Below are 25028 nucleotides of genomic sequence, written 5' to 3' on the forward strand. Positions count from 1 at the left end.
TCCCTAGACATGATGATGGAGAATTATCTAAAAAATGGTAAAGCAAAAATAAATTATCTATTATTTTTTAAAACCAAACCTTTATGTGTCCATGTTTAAAACTTCTTTTAAGCCCTGATGGATGTGGCTCAGTTGGCTGGGCATCATCCTGTGCACCAAGGAGTTGCTGGTTTGATTCCCAGTCAGGACACAGCCCAGGTTGTGGGCTCGATCCCTAGTAGGGGTGTGCAGGAGGCAGCCGATCCATCAATGTTCCTCTCTCACATTGATGTTTCTCTCTCTCTCCCTTCCTCTCTCTCTAAAAATCAATAAAATAATATGTTTTAAAAACTTTTATTTTATTACAGAGAAAACTAAAACATAAGAATGTATACATCATTTCCAGACACCTGGTCCATGGACTCCTGGAGAATTTCTTGTAAGGTCCAGATAGGAATCAAGGCAAAGAACAGAATTGGGATGATTAACTGGTCCTACGTACTCTCTGGCAATGAGATAAGTTACAGGTCATACTAATAAAAATGAGTTGCACAAGTCAACATGGGAAGGACTATAGGACTATAGGCAATCCTGTTCCAGGAAATTTGTGTGATCTCATCCAGTCAAGTTTCCGAAAGATTTACGGACTTATGCTGCTGGTTCCACTCTGAATTTTCCCGTAAAGGTGAAAAGCAATTTCCATTTGAAGCAGAAAAAATGCTTTAGTTAGTCAGGGAACGTGTGTGATTGTCTAGTAGAAAAGATAATTGGGGAGTTACACTTCAGTGTCTTTTGTACAAATTCTTCAGGCTTTATTGAGATCAGTCATTGAGTCATAATCCTTTCCACAAATACCTTAAAGTTTTAGCATTTTAATACTCTGGTACATTGAAATTAGTTGCTATTTTCACTTACTTATCAAAACATGGTTTTTAAATATAACTCCACAAAATTATCTTTCTGGAGTATTGATGAATTTGCCAATGTTCCTTCTCTGCTGTGCACATTTTTTTCTATTTATGTTTTAGCTTAAACATATGTAATTATTATCTGTTTTATAAATACTCAGTTTCTAGACGCTTTGCTAACAAAGGGAGTTGTATCTATTTGGAATGTGTACACAATGTTCCCTCCACTGGCCTTATGAATTGCACATGGGTGATAGCAGCAGGCTCCTGCTTAAATCCCAACTCCACCTCTTATTACCTTCTTGACCTTGGAAAAGGTACTTATTTTCTGGAGCCTGAACTTCCTCAAATGTAAAACACAGGAGGGGTTGCGTCCTGTGATTCATTTGAGTGTGTTCCTATAATTACATCCTGGGATTTCAGTATGTAATTAGTTCAAATCATGTGTATTAAGGGCATTGAGACTTAATACTAAGATAGAAAGAAGTAAACTCTTTAGGAAAGCAGGGGCTCTTTAGAATTACCCACCCATCTCCACATTTACCTCTAGGGGCTTTTCTAGGTATATTAGTGATATTTACTAAACAGGGCTAATTTTAGGGCCCAGTTCTGAGTAAGGTGGTCCTGCCCTGGGGTGCCACCATCATTGAGATGTCCTACAGATTAAATGAGGGCATGACCATGTAGCCTCTAGTGAAGTTTCTGGCACATGGAGTGTTCTCTGTAAATGTTAATCATTAATGCTGCTCTTGGCTATTCTTGAAGTTCCCTTTTATTAAAAGTTGTGCTGCTGTGCAGAACCAGGCCAGTAATGCACTTCATCTGGACAACTGGGTTTGGAAACTGGAAAAGGTAAAAAATACAATTCCTGGAATAACCTATGGACACAGGATGCCAAGCAAGGAAATGACACTGGCAACACCAAAACACATCTTCTGACTTTTGTTCTGGCCCTCTCTAGATACTCCACTATATCCCCACACTGCTTCCAAGCTGGTCTTTACGATGGGCTTTCATGACCTTAGCTCAACTGGTGCTAATCCTATCACAGTGCTTAGATCACTGTACAAAACTTCACTCCAGGAAGATATATTGGTTTCCTACTTCTCCCACCCAGTTCCATCTTCTCATTAAAGAACATACACATGTGCATGTGCATTTCCTGTCCTTACCACTCTTTCCTCCAAAGGGGTTAGAAATCTTCATGTTTGTTGTTCCTATCCTGTGTTAAACACAGTTCCATTTTTGCTTTGCTAAGGTTTTCTAATTTAATGGTTAAATACTTTTGCTTTTAGCCCATTGATCTGAATAGCACATTTATGCATTTCTCGAGAGGCCCTAGGAACTTTGTATTTTGTGAAAGACTACGTTTTCACCAAGGGTTAAAGAAATCTCATCACTATATTCAGTGTGGACAAAGGCATTTGTCTATATGAGAGATCACCCTGTAGAGCTGTGTTTGTGACTTCTGTGTTAGTCACTAGAGGATCTTCAGGGCTTTCAGCCACACAGAAATGACTGCCTCCTGAGAAAGGCAGTCTAAACACACAGGATTGCCAGTGGCTAGCAGTTTAAACCCTATTAGGAACCATGCTAATGAAAAGCAAAGCACAATGAGACCTGACATTGTTTTCCATTTAAAACCATTTGCCCAGCTTTTTAAAACTGAAAAAAATTAAGAATCATTAACATGTCCCAGGAGATACAGATTCTAACACAAACAGATAGAAAGCACATTTTTTAAATCGCTCCTGATATGACCCTGCCATACTGTGTTAAATTATTAGGTGAATGTAATATTTCAAAATAGTTCATTTTCCACTTATTACCAGTCTTCTTCCGCTGCCTCTCGGTCAACTTCTGCCATGTAAGACTCATCGGCAATTTGGGACATCGGTCTCTCCAGCTTTTCCTCAAGTGCCTGCACTGCACTTGATCATTCTGAAGTCGGAGGAGATGTGAAAAGTTTTAGTGGAAACTTTCTGACTGGGAGTGATGCCTTTAACCTTTGGGGGATTGAGAGGAGGGACAAGGTACGTCTTGTGACTAGAGTGACCACTGGGCTGTGGATGATTTATGATTTCAAGGATAAAGGTGTCAAGAACTGATTGTTTTCCTCCAGCTTGTTTTGGGATCTTCGTGTTTGAATTAAACACACACAAGTGATGGAATGTAGTGTGAACCAAAATTACAGGGTGCTTTACGTGAAGCCGGAAGCCTTCAGTTCTGCATCCAGCTCTTTTCAGGTCTCTGGGCTAGGGCGGAAAACCTTTTCTTTCTTCCCTTGTAGATTCTTTGGCTGGTCTAATAATTGAGTTAACATAAGACATATCAATAGGAGATAAATTTAATTTTGTATAAATGGGTACCACATAAAATTATGTGACTCAAAGAAGCGACCAGAGCAGAAAGCCTTTATACCTTTTAGACAAAAAAACAATATTTTGTGAAGAATTAACAAGACACAGGGGTTTGAGTTTGGGTTGGTAAATTGATGAAGCAACAAAATTTGTTTATACAACCTTCTTGGTTCTAAATTTCCTATCGCTGGCTATAAGGATGCCGTCTACCCTACTGGTGCAGGGAGGCGCCTCTCCCATGGGAGATTTTTCTGGCACTTTCAAGGGGATAAAGAAGGGTCAGAGTGTTCTTCTCAAACTGGCCATTTCTCGGGTAATTTTAGGTGTAAATAATCAATATGCAAAAGTGGAATGTTTGGGGTGGCATATTCTGGTCCTTTCACTAGCAAAGCTTTTTTTGTTTAGAATTTTTATAACTGACCAGAAATCATTAACACCAAATGAATCCACAACTTACATATATGCTGAAATTGAGTAGTTTCTAGATATTTCTGGTTGTAAAAGTCTGGACGAGTTTGCTGAAGTACAACTTTTCTTACATTTTTGATGGCCCAGCTTTGCTTATTCTCTGAACCATGTTTAAGCCACTATCTTTTAGCCTGTTGGTCAGTTTAACAACTTGCTATGTCTTCATCCATTTGTATGTATTTGTTGGTCATATTATGTGAATTTATTGTGTTTATACAATACGCTAGGAGCTATGGGAACACTGAGGCTATACCCATGCACAATAACCTGTCCCTGCATTCAACAGACTACCCGTTTAGTAATGATCACAGGCAAGGAAATCAGCAACTATCACTCAGTGTTGTATGAGTCATGGCAGGCAAAGTGTTGGGAGGCATGTTAGCACAAAAAAATAAAAAGTAAATCAACTTTAGTTAGGGAAGCGAGAAGGCTTCTCAGAGGAGGCGCTGTCTAAACCAAGGTCTAAAAGCTTAGTAGGTGTTTAATGAATTAAGTTCAAAGCACAAGTGTCTGCAATATTACACAATTATTTCATATTTGTTTTTCTCTTCCATTCATGCCTATGGGTTAGACTGAATTACCATATTCATTCATTTATACTGGGAGATGGGCAAGCGGAGCTGATCTGGTCACCATTTAATAAGGGATTTCTGAAATTGAAGTATGAGCCAAGAGAAGAAAAATGAGTGTCAGCTTAGATGCCAGCAATTTAGAGCTTGCTCCTAGGTCATAGCTTCAGGTCTGTGATTTCTAGGTTTCATTTGTTGTAGCAGCCAGGGTTCAGGGGTAGCTTGAAATTATAAAACTTTCAAATATCTCAAACTACCATATTCAGGTGGTTTTGAAAGAAGAAAAGGTTGGTATAAAAAGACAGCAAACAGAACATAATGTAGTCCTTGAAAAGTAAAAATGCGATTGCTGAAATTTAAAAAAAAAAATGAAAGGTAGAAATAAATAAAGCTTAACTCTCAGAATATAATAAAAAAGAAATAAAGATTAAAATTATGAAGCATGTGGCATAATTTGCCAATTGATGAGTGTTTATAAAAGTTAAGTCTTTGTGATAGTTAAAACATTGTCCTTTGAGTACCCCTAGGTTAGGATATAGGCCTATATTTCCATTTCTACTTGTTCAGTTATATGCTACCAAATTTCACATAAGCACTATTTATAAACTTATAATGATGCAAATTCAATATTTTGTTCTTTTAAATCCTTAGAATCATTCCTAAAAGCACACATGAGTTAAGCACAGTTAGAGAAGTCAATTTGTAAGTGCTATTCATAGAGCTTTCTCATATGGGGTTAAATTTCCTCTCCACACTTTACATTCTTCTGATGTTTGGTTCCTCTGAGAACTGCTCCCCCTCTAAAATCATAATTTCCAGTGTCTGACCACATCCTTCCATATTGCCCTTTAGTATTCTCAGCACTATTGAGAATACTAACATTTCAAACCCATTGACTCTACTTCATTTCCCACCTATGTTCCCTCTGCCCTTAACCAGCTCAGCTTCCAAAGTCCATGTTAGGTCTCTGCTCCCCTTACCTTCTTACTGTACCGACCTAGAAAACCCTCAATATTAAGGATACTCAGCTGTCTGGCACTTCATGCCTGGACTTTCAAACAATGTTGACTTGGTTAGCAGTCAGTCCTGGGAAATCCTATTGCATTTCTTGCCTTCACACCCTTCAAGATGCCTTCTTCATAACTTATTTCTCCTCAAATCATCTGCACCCCCTACCACCCCTCTCTCAGCTGCTGGCCTTGCTCAACACTTTTCTCATAAATGAATATAATCAGAAAGTAACTACTCTGTCATGCCACCTCCAAATCTATTCATTTACCTGCGCCCGTACCCACGTGCTCTGCGTTTCCTCCGCGACTGTGGATAAACGCCCTTGCCCATGCCGGAGGCCATCCCTTGCAGCTTGCTCCACACCCCAGCCCTTTGTCATATGAGTTCTAGGAGCCGCTGCAGTTTTGCCCTCTCTGCCCTATGTCATTATTTTCGTCCCGTTCCTTAAATTGTTCCCAAAGAACACAAGAGTGCCCTAGCATTACCTCTCCAGGGAGTACATTATCGCCTCCCTTCCCCTCCCAGCTGAACTTCTAGGAGCTTCTAGGTGGTGGCTGCTGTCTCCCTTTCCTTCCGCCCTCTCTTCAGCCCACTGCAGGCCGACTTCTGTTCCTGACTCCTCAGGACACTCCGTGAGCATCATCAGTGACCTGCAGATGGCCAGGCCAACTGTCCCTTTTCTCACTTGACTCATCTCATTTCACTCTTCAGCAGCTTTAGACGCTGTTCACTATATACTGTTTCTCATGAAACACTCTCTTTCAGGATTTTTTTTTTTTTTTTTGGCATCTTTTTGGTTTTCTTCCCTTCTTATTGGCCATTTCTTAGAATCTGTTGCTGGCTAGTCCTCAGCGTAACATTAAATGTAAGATGCTCTTCTCCATCTACTCACTCTCTCCTTAGATGATCTAATCCAGTCTCATTACTTTAAATGCAAAGTATGTGGAAATAATTCATAAATGTGCATCTTAGGTCTGACCCCTCTTGGAGTTCCAAATAGGCATATCCTGCCTGCTTACCATCACCAGTTAGATATCTGTGGGGCATCTCAGGTTAAATATGTCCATCATGGCACCATTGATTATCTCAATATTTTCATAGGAACTGGCTTTTCTTGGGTTTTCCCATTTCAGTAAACAGCACATCCCACTATCCAGCTTATAGGACTTATTTCTGTTCTTTGGCTCACATCTGGCATCCAATTCATCTGCAAGTTCTCTAAACTCTACCTTAGAAACATATCCCCAGTAGGCCTAATCATCATTATCTTTTAAGCAGTTAGGGCAATTACCTCCTAAGTGGTCTCCTTGATGCAACACCTTCCTTGGCCACCTCCACCATCCATTCTTCACACATTCGCTGAAGTAAACTCATAGAAATGTGCTTCAGATCACTTTCCTGTGCACCCACATCATGTTCAAAACTTCTCTAAAGATTTCCTGTCATGCTTAAATAAAATCCAAACCCTTTACCCTGCTTAAAATGCCCTGAGTCTTTCCCACCATACTGACCTCATCTCTTACCTAAATTCTCTTTTCTGTTTGTCTGTCCCTTTGTTTCTCATTCCCACCTTTGGTTCATTACACTAACCGCTCCCTTTCAACTTAAAAATCATCACCAAGAGGTCTTCCCTGACATTTGGTCTAAGGATCACTTCTCTGTCACTTCAGGGTTTTTTGCTTTTGCTTTTTAATCTGTGTAATCCTTATCGCTATCTGAGATTCTCGTTTATCTTTTTTCCCTTACTCCAATTCTAGAATCAAGCTGATTGAGAGCAGGAATCTCATCTGCTCCTGCCTATATTATTATATCCATAGATCATAGAAAAATACTGGAACATAGTACATGCTCAACAGTATCAATTCAATAATCATTAAATTGTGAATGGTGAGTTGTGAAACAGGAAGAGTAGAATGGAGGGAAATGGGGAGATGCCAATTTCTTGAATTTAAGAGTATAATAATGATTGAAAACAATATAGTTTCTTAGGTGTGTTAAAGTAAAAAAAATATTAAAAATATACTGAAACTAGTATTCATTAAGATGAGGGGGAGGGTAATGAGATAGTGCATGCAATCTAATACCTATCTTCACAGTGGCAGACAATGAATACTGCCTAAATATGACTGATTAATAGAAGTGTAAGCATATTATTTAGACATATGGAAGATATAACCAGAAGAATTAAAAGAAAAAATGTTTTAAACAAATGTGCCATGATTATGTAAGATGTTAACATTAGGGGAAACTCAGAGAAAGGTATGTAAGAACCCTGTGCTATCTTTGCAGCTTTTCTGTAAATATAAATTTATTCCAATTTTAAAAATTGTTTAAGAAATAGCAGAAGTGGATGAATATACTAGTATCTTGGGAATGTGACTGGTGATAAGGAAGGTAAATGGTTTTTTTTCACTTTTTGCTTTTCTTACTGTTTGATTTTTTCCTTTGTGTGCTGGTGCATAATTGATGGTGGCAATGATAAAGAGGTCAGTGGTGATGATAATGATAATAATGAGAAAAAGCTTTATAATAAAATTTTCTTTTTAAAAAAACAATAGCTGCGGGTCTTCCAGCAGCGCTGAGCCATGGGCGTCTCTAGGGACAATTGACACAAGCACCACAAGACCGGGAGCAAGAGAAAGCCCTACCACAGGGATTGAAAGTATGAGCTGGGACGCCTGCTGCCCACACTGAGACTGGCCAGTGAGCCGACACAGGCCGTGCTCGGGGAGGCAACGAGAAGCACCGAGCCTTGAGGCTGGACGTGGGCAGCTTCTCCTGGGGCTCGGAGTGCTGCGCACACGAAACAGTTTATTGACGTTGTCTACAATGCATCCAGCCACGAGCTGGTCCACACCAATGCCCTACTAAAGAACTGCCGGGTGCTCATTGACAGCACACCCTACCCACAGTGGTACGAGTCCCACTATGCACTGCCCCTGGCCCCAAGAAGCAGGGCCAAGCTGACTCCCGAGGAGGAAGAGATTGTAAACAAAAACAACCAAAGAAAATTTAGAAGAAATATGATGAAAGGAAAAAGAATGCCACAATCAGGAGTCTTCTCGAAGAGAAGTTCCAGCAGGCAAGCTTCTGTGTGCATCGTTTCCAGACCAGACCAAGAGGCTGCACAGATGGCCATGTGCCCGAGGGCAAGGAGCTGGAGCTCCATCTGAGGAAACTCAAGGCCCAGAAATGCAAATAAATCTTCCTCTCTCCTATCTTAGCTCATGAAATAAAGGTGTTTATTGTTATTAAAAAATACACACACAAAAAAAAACCTGCTTCATTGAGGTATGACTTATATAAAATAAAATTTACCCACTGTAAATATGCTTATCCATGATTAAGTAAAATATAATGGAAATTAAAATCACCCTCCTTGGATAATTTTAATGTCATACTTCTACTTTAAAAAATATATTTTATAAGTAGTACTTATTACAATGTTTGAGTAAAGGGCATCATCATTAGGAAGGAAGGGAAGAAAGAAGGAGGAAGGGGGAGAGAAAGGGAAGGATTAAAGGAAGATTTGACGAGTAGCACTAGATCCATGTCATGCTTGATGTTGAAATGGGTCTTAGATGATGAAAACAAAGAGGAACAGCAAGAACCTTCAGGATTGGTCGCAGCATATGACTTATTTCACTTAGAATTGTGCACTGGCTGGCTAATGCTTTCACTGAAATAGTCTAGTTTGGAAATAAAAGCTACTAAAAGACAGGCATATTATGAGGACCTCAGTTTAAAGAGTTGGAGACAAGACCAAAGCTTCAGGTCAGTGTGTACACTGGCATACAGAGCAGAGATATCAGAAAAGCAAAGTTACAGATCAAAGTTAGAATTAGAGGGGAAATGTCAAATTACTCAATAGGTTCCCACAACCCATCTGTATTTGTTTTCTATGCTGCAACAAATTGCCATGAATTTAGTGGCTTAAAACAACACACAAATTTATTATCTTACAGTTCTTTGAGTCAGAAGTCTTACTAAGTCTCACTTGGCTAAAATCAAGGTGTGGACAGGACCTCATTTGCTTCTGGAAGCTCTAGGGAGACTCCTTTTCCTCACTACACCAGCATCTAGAGGCTGCCCATATTCCTTTGCCCATGACCCTTCTACTCTTCAAAGGCAACAACAGCTGGTTGAGTCCTTCTCAGGTCGATACCTCTCTGGTTCTTTTCCATCACCCTCATCTTCTCTCTATCCATGAACCAGAGGTAGGAAGGACCCTCTGTGATTAGATTAGATCCATCTGAATAATCTAAGATAATCTCCCAATCTCAAGATTTATTCATGATCTTAATCACATGTGCAAAGTGCCTTTGGCCATGTAAGGTAACATATTCACAGGTTCTATGATTATTGTGTGGATATCTTTGGGGACAATTATTTAGCCTATCATACCTCATAAAACTCATAGGTTTCCAGGCTCCCCGACTCTGGACTTCTTCCAGAAACCCAAGTACATATCCTTGGGGATCCTAGTTCTGTACAGATTCAGCTGGCTTTAGGACCTGGGTGGATGTGCCTGTAGGTATTCTGCCTCGAGGCCTGTATTTGAGTGTGCTAAGAAAAGTGGGTAGGCTGACACAGAACACGTATGGTGATTAAAATGATCACTTAAAATGTTATTTCTTTTTTATCATTTAAAAAATATAATATTTAGAATAACCAGCTGCTACCTTTCTATAAGGTGGCTTTTTATATCTAATTCTCCAAGCAACCTGGTAATTATGAACATAGGAAGTGTGCAATAAATTTTAATTTCATGAGGCTAAGAAAAAGAGAAAAAACATTTTTACTTCTTTTCACTTTCAGGGATGATTGGAAATCACAACTTCCCATCCTCCTTTGTGGTTTCTAGGCTGTGCTCTCATAATGGATTCTTATCAGTTTTATAAGTAATTTCCTTAATATTCCAATGGTCACAGATAGTGAGGATTGCACGTCTCTTCAGGAAACATATATTTCATCAGTGCTGTCACAATCTGGAGTCCCAGAGCTTGTAGACTGATGTTTTTGCCCATTCTTGCTATCAGACATATAGCACAAAAATAAATGTGTTTGTCTATTAGAGACTTTAATGAAATTGAAAACGTAGTAACATTTTTCAATGTCAATGAGCTCATTTTCCTGTTTAAATGCTAATGTTGGTTTTTCCTGAGGATTCCACCCTCTAATTGTGAATCATGACTTTTTTTTAGGTCTAAACACTCTATGGCCGAGAATGACTTAAATTATGATGGGTGGTTTTCAGCCCCAGATAGAACTACATATTTTTATTTACCTAAAACCTATGCCATAAGGTAAGGAGGTGAGAGTGGAAGAGTAAATAGAGCAGTTGAACTTTACTAAAAAGCATTTACAGTGATTTTGAGGGCCTACAAAGTGCCAGGCACTGTGCTGGGAGCTGAGCACATTCTATCTGTGGTCCTGTACTTGTCTGCTGCGGCTGTGACTCTTCCCATATACTGACAGAGAAATGAGCTCAAAGAGACAACTAAGTTGTCTATGTTTTATGGTATGTCATACAGAGTTAGCGTCACATCCCCATCTGACTCCAAACTTTTGCCCGTTTTACCACCACTCAATCCTCAATACTAGCATCCATACCCATCCTGCTACTGGGCCCTGGGATGAAGTACAGGGAGGGAAAGTTTTCCTGTTCTTCACTCCCATCTCTGTTTCTATTTCAAATTTGATTTTTACAGTCTGGCCCTGCACAACACTTTCACTAGGCTAAGACTAGTTTCTGTTCCCAACTCCAGGGTGTCAAGGGTTTCTTTACAAAGTGCTATAATAATATCGAATCACTATGCTGTCCACTTTGGGCTAATGTTATATGTCAACCATACCTCAACAAAATTTTTTTTAAATGCTAATTTTTAAGATGTAATAATGATTTATTTTAGAAGAAATAAATACTAAAATCTTCACAGATAAAAAAACCCCCACAACTCTATAATATCAGGTCTCGATGAATTCATTACCTCCTGGGCCCCTCTGCCACTCATTATTACTATTTCCTTTACTACTTTCTCCCTCCCTCCTTTCCTTCCTCCCTTCTTTCCCTGATTGCCCCATTGTTTTATTAATGATGGTCTAACACCTGTGGACAACCTGTCCTCTCTGAGGACCATTTTCTACATTATGAGTCCTGCAGACTTGGAACCTGAACCTGTCTCCTCCTTCTCCATGGGCTGTCCCTTCCAGGCAAGGAATCTGGGCCATGCATCAGACATGCCTATGACAACATTTTAATTTGGAAAACAAGAAGTTCACTTTTCGCTTATTAAAAAATAAAGTCTACTCTACGAAGTCCAAAGAAACACATGCTCCTTTCAGCTGATTCTTTACTAACACGAGAGAGTAACTCAACCGTATCACAAGTCACACAATACTAACTCCCATTGGCCCAAACTGGCAAGTTCAGCTTCAAGAGAGGCTGGGAAATGCAGTTATTACTCTGAGCAACCAGCTATGTGACTAACTAAATGTTCTATTACAATGGAAAAAGGAGAGAATGTATATTGGGGTCAAAGAGTAGCCTCTCCTACAAAAAGAGAGCAATTTGAGGACACAGACACTCGCTGAATTCATTTCTTGGCACTTTGTGGTTCCCAGTGGTTCAAACATTTGGCTCCTCAGAGGCATCTAATGTCCGATCTTGAGCTTGACAGGTACAAGCTGTGATATTTCCATGAACTGAGATGTGGGCGCCACATGCTGACAGCAGTGGCATTTTTGTTAGTGATAGTTGTCATGCTTTGAGCGTTGTCTGTGGCTGTGGCTCAATAGACTTCCTGATAATCCTATAAACTATGTAATATCCCTTAGTAAATTCCATTTCTATCAAAACTAGCTAGAGTAAAGGGTATGCAGCTAAAAACTATCCCCTTACCAGTGTCCTCAGAAGGATGAATATAATCTTTTCCATTTTCCTCAAGCTCAATCCATGGCCTCCTTTTCTACCTTTTAGGGTAAAAGTCAATGAATAACCTTCGGTCTTCCTCTCTATCGCCTCGAAAACTTGTATTTCGTCCGCCTGCCCTTGCCTGTCCTGTCCTAAGGATGCTCTTTACCAGGGATTAGCTCTCCAGCCTGGAGGCTGAACTCCAGCCTTGCTTTTCCTTTGAACAGGCTCTAGAAGCAGCCCCAGCCCCAACACCCCCCCCCCCCCCCGCCCCTAAATCTTAAGTCTCTTCCTCCTCTGTGCTTTACTCTCAGCACACAAACTGAAAACTAGCTTGGGCTGCTTCTCCTAACCCTCCTTTCTCTGAGCACAGTCACATCCATTCTGTGGCTCCTTTAAGCTATTCCATTATTTCTCGCACTTTCTCTTCCATTGCCTCACTAATTACTCCTAAAACCTAGAATCCCTCCTCTGCACCCACCAATTCTCTAAACTGCTTTCTCAAGTCACTCACAACCCCCTAAGAACCAAATCTGAATATGTTTTTCTTCTCAGTATCCTCATATTCTTTGCCACATTTCCACTAAAGAACAGCTCCTTTTTTGTGTTTTCCATTGCTTTTCAGAGAGAGTGGAAGGGAGGGAGGGGGGAAGAGAGAGAGAAAGAGAGAGAAGCATTGATGTGAGAGAGAGAGAGTGAACCTGCAACCCAGGCACGTGCCTTTGACCGGAAATGGAGTCAGTAGCCCTTGGACGTGCAGGCCGACGCTCTAACCACTGAGCCACACAGGTCAGGGCGAGCAGCTCCTCTTTTTAAAAACAAAGTCTTCTCCTCAATTGCTGAATAAGCATTACCCTGATTCTCTTACTTCGCCCCTAAGAGCGATTTGTCCGCTTCCTTGAAACCCTCATCACCAACCCCCTACACCTGAGCCACACTGTGTGCTCCCAGGGGCATCACCCTTCACTGACTTGCCCACGTCAGGCTGGGGCGTGTCCTCGATGTTTGCCTCCCTGTAACCCAGGCGCACAGTGAGTCATCACGCTCTGCCAGTTCTACCCCATGCATGCTTCTCAGTCCACCTTTACACCCCTCAATGGTTTCTCCTTGTTCTCAAATTAAAATCCAAACTCCATGACATGACTTATGACCAGGCCCTATTTACCTCTCCCCATTTGTCTCTTAAAAGAAATCACCTCTACATGGACCTGTCATCTTTTCTCGTCCTTGACAATCTTAAGTATTCCATTCGCTCTATCTGGAATGATATTTTTCTTACTCCTGACTTTAGTAATAACTATTCTTCCTTTAGGTTCTCCACCTAGGTGTTACTTTCTCTGTGAAATCTTTCATATTATAACATTTAACATTATGTAGTAGAGTTGCCTCTTTCCTTCTCTGTATTTCCAACCTATATTAACCTCTCTCAGGACAGCGACTGTATTATTTTCATTTACTATCAGATTCACAGTGCTCAACAAATACCTGTTTAATTAATGAACCTATGGCCTCTTTCTGTCCCATGAATGTTGGAATTACCTGGAGACCTATCTTTGTTTCATGCATAACTGAATCTTAGAAACCACTGACATCATCTGAGCTTTATCTCTCTTTACATTTCATGTGCAGGATGGCTACCAGAAGCCCCAGACACACTTTCTACCAGCTTAGTCCCCTCAGACTATTTACCTCTATAGACACATCCTTCCTAATACTCCATCTGGGCCCTGTCATACAGCCTTCTTTGTAGTCCACCAAATGACCATGTCTTCTTCTTTCTAAGTTTTTGAGCATGTTATTGCCTCTGCTTACAATAATATGAATAACTCCTCCTTACACTTCACTTCTGACAAAACTTTGTCAAGAGTAGTTCCAGCCCTGCTTTTGAATCTTCCTGGAATAGGTTCTTATTCCAATCAGAAACAGATCACCTTGTATTGGAATTACCTTGTGAAGTTTTCCCATGTCTATTTTTTCCCCCCACATCTTTCTCCAGTATGGAGCACAGTGACTGGCACATTATAAATGTTCAATAAAGATAAACATTTTTTACTCATTTATTAAACGAAGTTTTATATTTGAGGACTATAATGTCAATATTCTTTTTTTGTGTGTTTTTATTGATTTGAGAGAGAGAGGAAAGGAGAGGAATAGAGAAATAGAAACATTGATGGGTTGCCTCCTGCATTCCCTCTACTGGGGATCAAGCCCACAACACGGGCATGTGCTCCAACCAAGAATCAAACCAGTCACCATTGAGCCATAAGAGGTGGAAGATAGTCTTTTTTTTTTTTTTTTTTTTTAGTTTTAGTTTATTATTATTATTATTATTATTATTATTATTAATTTTTAACCTATCTTCATTGTTGAGAGTACTATAGTTGTCCCACCCTTTCCCCACAATTGACCCTCTCCACTTCGCTCCCACCCCCTCCCCAGGCCTTCACGCCACCATTAACTGCGTCCATGGGTCACGCATATATGCATATAACTTCTCTGGTTAATTTCTTCCCACCCTCCACCCCCGTACCCTCCCTCCTCTGAAACATGATTGTCTGTTGCATGCATCAACATCCCTGGATCTATTTAGTTCGTCAGATTCTTTTGTTCATTAGCTTCTTCTTAAAGCAGACCCTTCAACTTTTCCTGTAGTGCTCATCTGGTGGTGATGAACTCCCCTAGCTTTTTCTTATCTGTGAAGCTCCCCATTTGACCCTCAATTCCAAATGATAGCTTTGCTGAGTAGAGCAATCTTGGCTGCAGTTCCATGTTTTTCATGACTTTGAATATTTCTTGCCACTCCCTTCTGGCCTGCAAAGCCTCTGCTGAGAAATCAGCTGACAGTCATATGGGTGCTCCCTTGTAGGCAACCAACTGCTTTTCTCTTGCTGCTTTTAAGATTCTCTCTTTGTCTTTAACCTCTGGCATTTTAATTATGATGTGTCTTGCTGTGAGCCTCTTTGGGGTTCCTCTTGTTTGGGACCCTCTGTGCTTCCTGGACTTGTAAGTCTATTTCTTTCCCCAGGTAGGGGAAGTTTTCTGTAATTATTTTTTCAAATAGGTTTTCAATTTCTTGGTCTCTTTCTTCCCCTCTGGCACCCTAATAATATGAATGTTGGGCCTCTTGAATACTATTTTCATATTTCTGGATTCATTTTTCTTTTTGCTCTTCTGGTTGGGTGTTTTTTGTTTCCTTATGTTCCAAATTGCTGGTTTGATTCTCAGCATCCTCTACTCTACTGTTGATTCCATGTAAATTATTCTTCATTTCAGTTCCTGTAGCCTTCATTTCAAATTGGTATTTTATTATGTTATCAACTTTCTCAGTTATTTCCCTAATAGTATGCTTAAACATCCTTAAAAACAAAATTATGAACTCTGTATCTGTTAGCTTGCTTGGATCTATTTCATTTAGCTCCTCTTCTAGAGCTTTCTTCTGTTCTTTCCTTTGTGACATGTTTCTTTGCCTCCACATTTTGGCTGCTTCCAGGTATTTGTTTCTGTATTAGGTAGAGCTGCTATATCTCCTGGAATCTGTAGAGTGGCTTTGTGTAGTAGGTGTCCTTGTAGGGCCCAGTGGCTCAGCCTCCCCAGTCACCTGAGCTGGGCCTTCTAGGTGCTCCCCTGTGTGGGCTGTGTGCACTGTCCTGTTGTAGTTGAGCCTTGGTTGCTGTTGGTGTCACTGGGAGGAATTGACCCCCCAGGACAATCAGCTGTGAGGATGAGCTGCAGCCACAGCCAAAGAGCTGCTGTGCTGGAGACACCCCTATGGAGCAGGATTTACTTCAGTGGAGCTTTGGTGTTCACCAAGTGCGCCCCTTGAGTGTGTCACTTGTGGATGTGGTAGGGTTGTAATCCAGTGTGGTCGAGTCTGACCACCAGGTGCACTGTGTCTGGGGCCTCCTGGGAGGTGCAAAGTCAGCTTCTGCCAGTGCCTTGCCCAGGGCCACCCAGCATGAGCTACACAGCAAACTGTAGTTGGCTGCTACTTGTGCTGGGTTTGGAGGTGGCCAGGAGAGGCCAAGCTGTGAGCCAATGCAGGCTGCTGCTAGTGCCAGGCCTGGGGCCGCTTATCAAGACTGTATGGGGCCCGCTGCTGCTTGTTTGAGAGATTTTAGGAAAGTCCTAAGCATGAGGCTCGAAAGGCCACTTGCACAGAAAAGCCCCTGGAAATGGCCTGGATGAGCTGCAGGTGGGGAGGGGCGGGGCCTCCGGGAATCACGGGGCGGGGCCAAAGGTGAGAGTCAGGTGCTGGCGATTCAAACATGGCGCCTGCCTGCCAGCTGTGTGCGGGGAGGACTCGCCAAAGGAGCCACGGCCTCTGCCAGCCCTACTGCCTGGGAGGAAGCCGCCCCTCCAGCTCTCGCCCGACTTCAGGCAGGTTAGTTCCTCCCCGAGTGTCCCGGGTCCTTTCAGGCTGCTGCCCGGCGCTGGGCTCAGAGGGAGCGTCCGAGTGAGTCCGTGCGCGGGCCCTTAAGAGGAGCTGCTGGGGCTCCCGCAGCCTCCGCGACCCTCAGTGACAGTCCCCGCTGGTTTCACAGCCCGGAGTTGTGGGGACGTCTCTTCCCGGCCCTGGAGCCCTGGGCCGGGCCCGCTGTGGGGCTGGGACCCCTCGCTCCTCCGGAAATCCTCCACCGCTGAGACTCCCTCCCGGGTTTACCCCGCGGCACCGGGTGTGGGCCCGCAGCCGCGTCTCTGATTCAGCCCCGATCCTCCCGCGTCTGCGCCCCTCTTGCCGGCCTGGGTGCTTCTTCAGCTCCCTGGTTGTGGGGCTTCTGTTCACCCAGATCTCAGGAGGCTCTGAGTGATGGTGGTTCTGTATTTTAGTTGTCATTTTGATGTGGTTGTGGGAGGCGGCGGGTGCCACCGTCTTGTTTCTCCCAAAAATAGTCTTGAATGATAAACTCTGAAACTGTCTCAGTCGCCTTTTCCACAATAATGCTCACTAAAAACCCCACCAAAACTAAGTGGCTTAAGACATCAAGACCTTACTTCTCCTTCATGAGTTTGCAAGTCAGCTTCAGCTCAGCTTGGCCAGGTTGGACTCTGGGCTCCAGGCTCCCGGCTCCAGGCTGGGTTCTGCTGCGCTGCACAGAATTTTCATTTGTTAGTTCAGTGGTTACCTAGCCAGTTTTTTCTCCTGATAAATTCCAGGAGTCCAAAAGCCAAGCCAAACCAAACCATACAAGCATATTTAAGGTCTCAGTGTGTGCTGTATCTCCTAACTTCCCAAGTCTAATATCAACAAGGCAAGGAAGTTTACTGTTCCCACAGGAATGGCAAGGGAATTCATATTTGCTGAACAATAATCTAAACCATCACAAATCCTACTAAAGAACACTGCCAAGAATAGATACTTAGCTTTCTCAACTGTAAAAAAAGCAGTAAGTAGACAAAAACTCAGTGTCCCTGATATAGTAATGCTCTAAACATTGTTTCTGGTTCTCATTTCCAGTTTGTTCACAGGAGATTCCTTGGCAATGCTAATGAAGTGATGAAAACAAAGATTCCCTCAGAGCCTTAAAAAATCAAACATGTTGCCTTGGTCTTCAAACAGTTTTATGATCTAAAGTAACATCATATACATCAAAAATTCTTTGTAGACACGTATTTGATCTACCTAATCAGAATATTAAAAAGAGATCAAAATCAGTACAAAAGTTAAGATCCAAAAAATATCAAACCTGAACATGAAGCCAAAAACCTAAAGCCATCTCTTCTTATAGGCTCCCCTTTGTACATATTTGTCACCTTTGTGTAGTTGAATTTGTTTCTGCCCCTCTTCTGTGATGACGGTGGGTGGTGGTGGGGACGGTTTTTAATGGCCTGAAAAATAAGGAGATATTATCATTGCACATGCCATTCTAGGTAACTTCTGCTAGAAAAGGTATCTAAATATTATAGCTGGAATCTATTTTACTTGTTGATAATCATGAGCTATCCATATATACCAGTAAAATTTTCTTACCCATTTACCAAATACATATCAGGGTACAAGAGGGAGGAAATATTTTAAAAGCTGTATTTAGAAAAGGTGTTGATTTTTAACTGGGCTGTTATATGAAGAAAATGTCCACATAATATACTTGCTAATTTTTAGATTTGGAATATGTTTTCTCTAAGGGAAACTTTTAAGAGCATCAGCTAGTCAGTGGCCTACCACGAAGAGTGGGTCTAGGCCAAAATAAATCTATCACATCAGAAGGTCATTCTGCCAGAGACAGCTTTGGAACGAAAAAGATCTCAGTTTCTTAAGTGATTAGGGGAAGGCAAATTGAAATTACAACTATATGCCAGGTGTCAGCAAAGATATGGACAACTAGAATTTTCATAAATGGCTGATGTGAGGATAAATTTGGTACAACTGCCTTTGGAAAGGAATTGGCGGTACCAAGTGAAGTTAAACATACACCCTATGACTCAGCTATTAATACCCCAGGTTATAGGACCAAGAAAAATACTTATGAGTACCAAAAGTCATGTACAAAAATTTTTATAGCTACATAATTCAAACCATCCCCATGCTGAAAACAACTTATATTTCAGTCAAGAAAAAACAAAAGATTAATCATGGTATAATCATAACATGGAATGCTGTTATATACAATAACACATCCCAGAAATAGAATGTGGGGGGAAAAAAGCAAAACACTAAAGAAGGTGTATTATAGGATTGTATGAATATAACACTTGGAAACAGACCAAACTAATCGGGTGGGTGGCTGTTGAGGGAGCACCAAGAGAGCTTTGGAAGTGCTGGTTCTCCACGTAGGTAGTGGTAACAGAGGTGCATTCATTCACTTTGTGCCTGCTCATCAAATGTACCTTTATAACTTATGCATTTGTCTGGATGATTGTTTTACTTGAATAAAACTCTGGTGATTAGCCCGGCTGGGCGTGGCTCAGCAGTTGAGCGTCGAACTAGAATCCAGGCGATCGGGGTTCGATTCCCGGTCAGGGCACATGCCCGGGTTTCGGGCTCCATCCCCAGTAGGGGGCATGCAGGGGAGGCAGCCGATCAGTGACTCTCTCATCATTGATGTTTCTATCTCTCTCTCTCCCTCTCCTTTCCTTTCTCTGAAATCAATAAAGGTATATTTAAAAAAAACAATAAAACAACCAACCAAACAAAAACCAACAATAACAAAAAAATTCTATTGATTAAAAAAAAGCAAATAAATCAAAGCAATCCCAAAATAGGCACTGTGCTGGGTGTTTTCATAGCCCATATGCCTCTACATTCTCACATCTAATCTGTGAAGCAGGTGTTGAACATTTCCAGGGTGTACAAGATGATTCGGGGGCTCAGAGATGTCCTGACAATGCCAAGGTTAGACAATACCTTGTCACTCTCACAAAATCTCTCCAATACAGGTGTCTGGATCTTCTCACTCAATTTTTGCATCATAATCTCTTTTCAGAAAAGGGTTTTTATAAACCTATAACACAGCACTAAGTTGTAAATAGAAAGCTCATAACTGAAGTAGGTGCCGTAATGAGTGGATACAGAAGTTTAATGAGAAGGTTCTGAAATTGGAACTAACTGATAAGAAAAAAGTAGGAATTCTGGGGGGCTCCAGTGAAAATAATTCCCTCTTCCCTTTGTAGAGCAGTAAATGTTCAGAAATGTGGGGGCACGTGGGGGCTAAAAGTGTGCTGGATGGGTGCAGGTACACCTGGGAAGTCATGGTGGGCCACAGATATAATAGATATATAATGCAAGTCACAGACATAATCTTGAAAGTATTAAACTAATAAATGCGATTTAAAATGTTTGAAGAACTTCAACTGTATCTATATTTAGGACCAAAAGTTGTAATGATTTACAACTTTACCAAATTAAATATTATTCTTAAAATGTTTTTTCTTCTTAACGGTGTCTTCTGTGTATATAAGTTTCCTTGTACATTATATATCAGGGAACTTCTAGACTAATTTACCTCTGTTTTGTATAGAAGTCAGCATAATATATATCAGGAATTGGCAAATCTTTTGTGTAAAGAGCCAGATAGTAAATATTTTAGGCTTTGTGGGTCATATAGTTGGTAACTACTCAAGTCTGCTCTTATAACATGAGAGGAGCCACAGATAAAACATAAACAAATGGGCATAGCTGTGTTACAACAACATAAGTGGTGAGCTAGATTTGCCCTACGGTCCTGTTTGCTGACCCTGGTATAGATGATGGACATTGTTTGTATATGCTATCACTGGAACCTGATTTTGGATTTCGGCTCTGCCATTCACTATGTATCCCTGATGTTCTTGCTTTAAATTAGGACATGTATGCTAAGGTCATAGGACTAGAGAAAGGATTGAATGATATAATGCATTTAAAGCTTCTGACATGGAGGTTGTCTAATAAATTTTAGTTTTCAAATTTTCATATAGAAAGGATACCATTATGCAAAGTAGCAAGTTTAGGGAATGATGAAGAATTCCACTTGTGATAAAAAGTATAAGATTACAGACAGCCATCCAACAGAAAACCTTCAACAAGCAATAAGAAATATGGATATGGAATCCAGGACATAGTGCACGGAGGGGGTTGAATTGGAATTTTCACTTGGCCAATCGGCATAGGCTTCACTGAGAAAGTGGCCTCCAAGCAAAGACCTAAAAGAGTTGAAGAGCTTGGCCATGAAGTTATATATGCAAAGAGAATTCTGGGAAGAAGAAACATCAGCACTAGACTTGGGGAAGCATTGCCGAAATGTTCAGTGAGTAGTCAGGAAGCCAGTGTGTCTGCAGCAGAGTGAAAATAAACAAAGAAAATTATGGGAGATGAGGCTAGAGAAGTAACCTGGAAACAAATCATGTGAAATCTTGCAAATCATTAAAAGGGCTGGCTTTTTGCCCAGAAGCATGGTGTGATTTCCATGTTAAAAATATCTCTCTGTTGTGATGGGTAAGTCTATAACGGGCAAGGATGGAGGTAAGAACACTATTTAGGAAGGGATTTTGGTAATTCAAGCGAGCCTGGGGATGGCTCTGAAGAAGGTCACGTCAGGGAAGGTGTGAGAGGTAATCTTGTTCTGGGTATATTTCAGATAGAGGCCAAAGGGTTTGCCAGTGTACTGTCTGTTTGATGGATCTGGGCTGTGTGATAGAGAGGGGGTGACTCCAGGTTGGAGAAGGACCCGGTTATATCTAAGATCTCTTCTCATGTTATTTTATACTTCTCTGATTATAGAGGATGCTCCTGAATTGAATTGTTTTTGATATTCATAACTCAGGTTTTGAAACAAAATGGGTGAAGCAGGTCTCGCCACGGGTTCTGGAATTTACTGCTGCAGGAAGCTTTTCTCCCTTTGGAAAAGCAGAGGCCCAGCCAGAATTGAGAACACGCATTGGCTCAATATGTATTATCAACAAATAATTTTGTACTAGGAATCAGGCCATGGTCACAAGTACTAAGTGATTAACCTTGCCTTCATTGGGATAATGTAATATTTTAGCCAAAACTTATTAAACTGTAAGCCTCTGTTTTTTTAAGAAGGAAAAAGGAACCCCTGAAAAAGTGGTTCTGCCTGGTTCGATAGTCTGAAGCTGTCTGAGTATAGAAACAGTCTGGGAGGGGGAGGGGAGTATTGCATTCATCTCCTTAGATGGTCTGGAACCAAGTCATTCTTCACCAGACTTCCTATGACTGAAATATTGTGCCTCCAACAAGCTGAGCCACAGCCCAGGAGTAACCATTAACACCCTGCCACCAGCTGCATCCAGGGCCTGGAGGAAGTGTCTCTTGTATCATGGGCATCATTATGGGCCAGAAGAAGGGACAGACTCAGCATTCTTTCCACCTGTTTCCATCTCTGTTCACAGCAAGTTCCTCTTTTATTTTTAACAGTCTCATTATTAAATGTTTTATATTGAGATAAAATATGAAACATTTCTGAGGAAAATTAGAATTTACTATAAATTATTCAAGTGAACACACAGAAATTCTACATTGTTCTTAGTTATTCTATCGTCTAATAGACAAGTAGTCAAAAGCAGTTAGTAACATACCTGCTGGCACATCAGAAACTACCAAGGAGTACTGTGATTGACAGATTCCCAAGCCTCACACCAGAGCTACCAGGTCAGGAGTGCTGGGACTGTGCCTAAGAGTTGCATTTTGTTTTGTTTTGTTTTGTTTTTAAATCTTGTTTTTTAAGATCTTGATGTTATGGACCTGGATCAGATTTTCCAGAATGGTGCTTCAGTCTTCCCACAGTTACCGTGAACATAATATTTAGAAATGCTATCAAAGCAGTTGTCACTAAAGAACTGAAAGCTTTAAGAAATTGCAGCCCAGATGTGATTTGGGGCAGACTTGTCTTTCACTGTGAACCTAGGATCTGACCATTTGAGAGAGTGAGCTGAGTTCAGGAGGCCTCTATGGGTCACACTGAAATGATCACCTATAGCTTTACCTCTTTAACTTTGGATTACCAAATGATCATCTTTGCTCCTGTTTGGAGAATGTAATGTGGTTTGTTAGTTTATTTTCACCGTCAGTAAATTGCTGATCCCTTCCGAAGTTCACGGAAACAGCCAGCCATACAGTCTTCAAAATAATTCACATCAATAACATGAATTTGAAAGCTCTCTCATTCCTTTCTTGGCAGCTACAAACTGCTGACTCACACACCTTTCCCTGTCAAGTGTGTTTAACTTCACATTGCAGCTTAATAGTTTCATTCCAAAACAAAGACTGGAATTGGAAAGTGCAGGGAGAAAGTGCAGTAGGTGAAATGAAAGTTTCAATATATGTTGCCATATATAGGAACCTTAAATTATCTCTAAATAACACACAAGCTATGATGTGAGGCTGAAATGAATCTGAGAGAATATTTTATCCAAATTCAACTTCCCATATTTTCTCCCAGAAAAGATAGCAAAACAAACTGACTTGGTGGAATGTTTTCCAATTAAGGCAATTTCATTTCAAATTCAAATGTATCACCTATTTCTGGATGATCCAGTCAAGAGAGCTGGTTGACCCATCCTTTTAGCCAAAATCCAGGATCTTTATTAGTGAAGAATGATGGTATTAAATCAGTTGATTTTTCCCAGAATTAAGTTTAATATGTTATAATTATAGCCTCAATTTATCAAGCATCTAAAGTTATCAAATTAAAGAAAAGTAATAGTCAATTTCTGGCACCTATACAGTGAAAGTCCCCTATCTCCATCCCTACTCTGGGGCAAGATTTATTTTATTTATATATTTTTAATTTATCTTTATTGTTGAAAGTAGTACAGATGTCCCCTTTTTTTGCCCATTGACTCCCTCCACCCCACATCCAACCCACCCCCAGGCCTTCCCCATACCATTGTCTGTGTCCCTGGGTTATGCATTTATGCATATAAATTCTTTGATTAATCTCTCCCTACCCACTCCCCCACCCCCATCTTCCCTCTGAGATCCCTTAGTTGGGGCAAGATTTTAAAGTTAGCAAGTAAAGTCAAGATAAAATCATATACATTGTGCTTTTCTAAAACGACAAGCAACTCCTTGTAAAGTTCTGACATAACCTTATACAATTTTTCCCCTGGATTTATTTGGGAGTTACATTCCTGAAAATTCAGTAACTATTAAAGCCATGTAAATTACTTTGTGCTTACATGTAAAATAGAGCTATGTTCTTGACTCAGATAATTACACACACGTTTTTCTACATGATGTCCACTGGGTACTCAACATCACATGTAATGCCAGAATTCTTTACTGCGTTATACTATAATATGCATTTAGACTTTTTTTCATGTCCTTGCCCCCACCCACTAAATGCCAGAAGGGACTCTTCATTGTGACAACCAAAAACCTCTCCCTATAAATTTCCAAACACATCCAAAGAAGAACCCTTAAGAACCACTGATCCAGCTGATGAGGAAATAAACACCCTTCTAATGCACTGAAGGACAGAATCCCACCCAGAGCCTATCAAGCAGGTCATTACAACATAAACTGACCTCTGTATTTTGAGAGCATTCTCGATCCTTTTGGACAGAGTGGTGAAGTGAAGGGAGCTGTGGATTTAGAGTGAGAAGATATCTAAGCTCTGATCATGGTCCTGCCTTGACCTTGGGCAAGCCACTCCTTTCTGAGTCTCATTACCCTCATCAATAAAACAAAGGTAAAACAGTAACTGTCCTGTCTACCTCACAGGATTGCCCAAAAAATCAAAATCAGTATGTGATCTGATTTTGTCATCTAGTTGGTTGTTAGAACTGTGCAGGACAGTAATTCTTGATGCTCAGTGGTGCGATGAGGAGATGGTAAGGGGATTGTGCTTACAAACCTAGGGCTGGCTGGTGTTCTGATTGCATGGATTAACTAAGTGTGAGTTCACCATGTCCAGTGAGTGCTGCTCATACCAATGGTTTCTATTCAAGGATCTAGGTTGGATATATACTCTTGTCTGCCTCCTAAGCATGGTTCCTATGTCGTCCCTGGAGCACAGCTTCCAGGGCTTTCTCTGCTCTCTTTTATTCAATCTCCTGCCCACCTCTCCACTGACACCTCACCTATTAAGCTATCAGTTTCCCATCCACTTTTTCCCTCTGCTTTATGAACCCACCCACTCTCCTTCATACATGCCCTTCTCTTTCCAATCCAGTTTCCACTGGATTCTAAGGATATATAACAGTAGCTCCTACCCTTGACTGCACACTGGAATCACCTGTGTAATGATTCCCACCATATTAGTTTTCATGGCAATAATTTCCTGAACATTGCTACTCATTTTTTTAACCTCTGGTGACATTTAGAAAGGCTGGGGGAGACCTTTGGAGTTAAGAAATTGGCTCAGGTGGGCAAGACGCAACCAGT

At 41.0% G+C, this 25028-nt stretch overlaps 1 pseudogene across 1 annotated transcript; it reads left to right on the top strand.

The window, feature by feature from the left end:
* The first annotated feature begins 7880 nt into the window (after positions 1-7880).
* On the top strand, positions 7881-8497 carry LOC308559459 (small ribosomal subunit protein eS8 pseudogene; annotated as a pseudogene). Its single transcript has one exon. The product of its transcript is annotated as a small ribosomal subunit protein eS8 pseudogene (transcript).
* The last annotated feature ends 16531 nt before the right edge of the window (positions 8498-25028 follow it).

Source organism: Miniopterus schreibersii, assembly GCF_964146895.1.
Source record: "Miniopterus schreibersii genome assembly, chromosome: 7".
NCBI classification, from domain to species: Eukaryota; Metazoa; Chordata; class Mammalia; order Chiroptera; family Miniopteridae; genus Miniopterus; species Miniopterus schreibersii.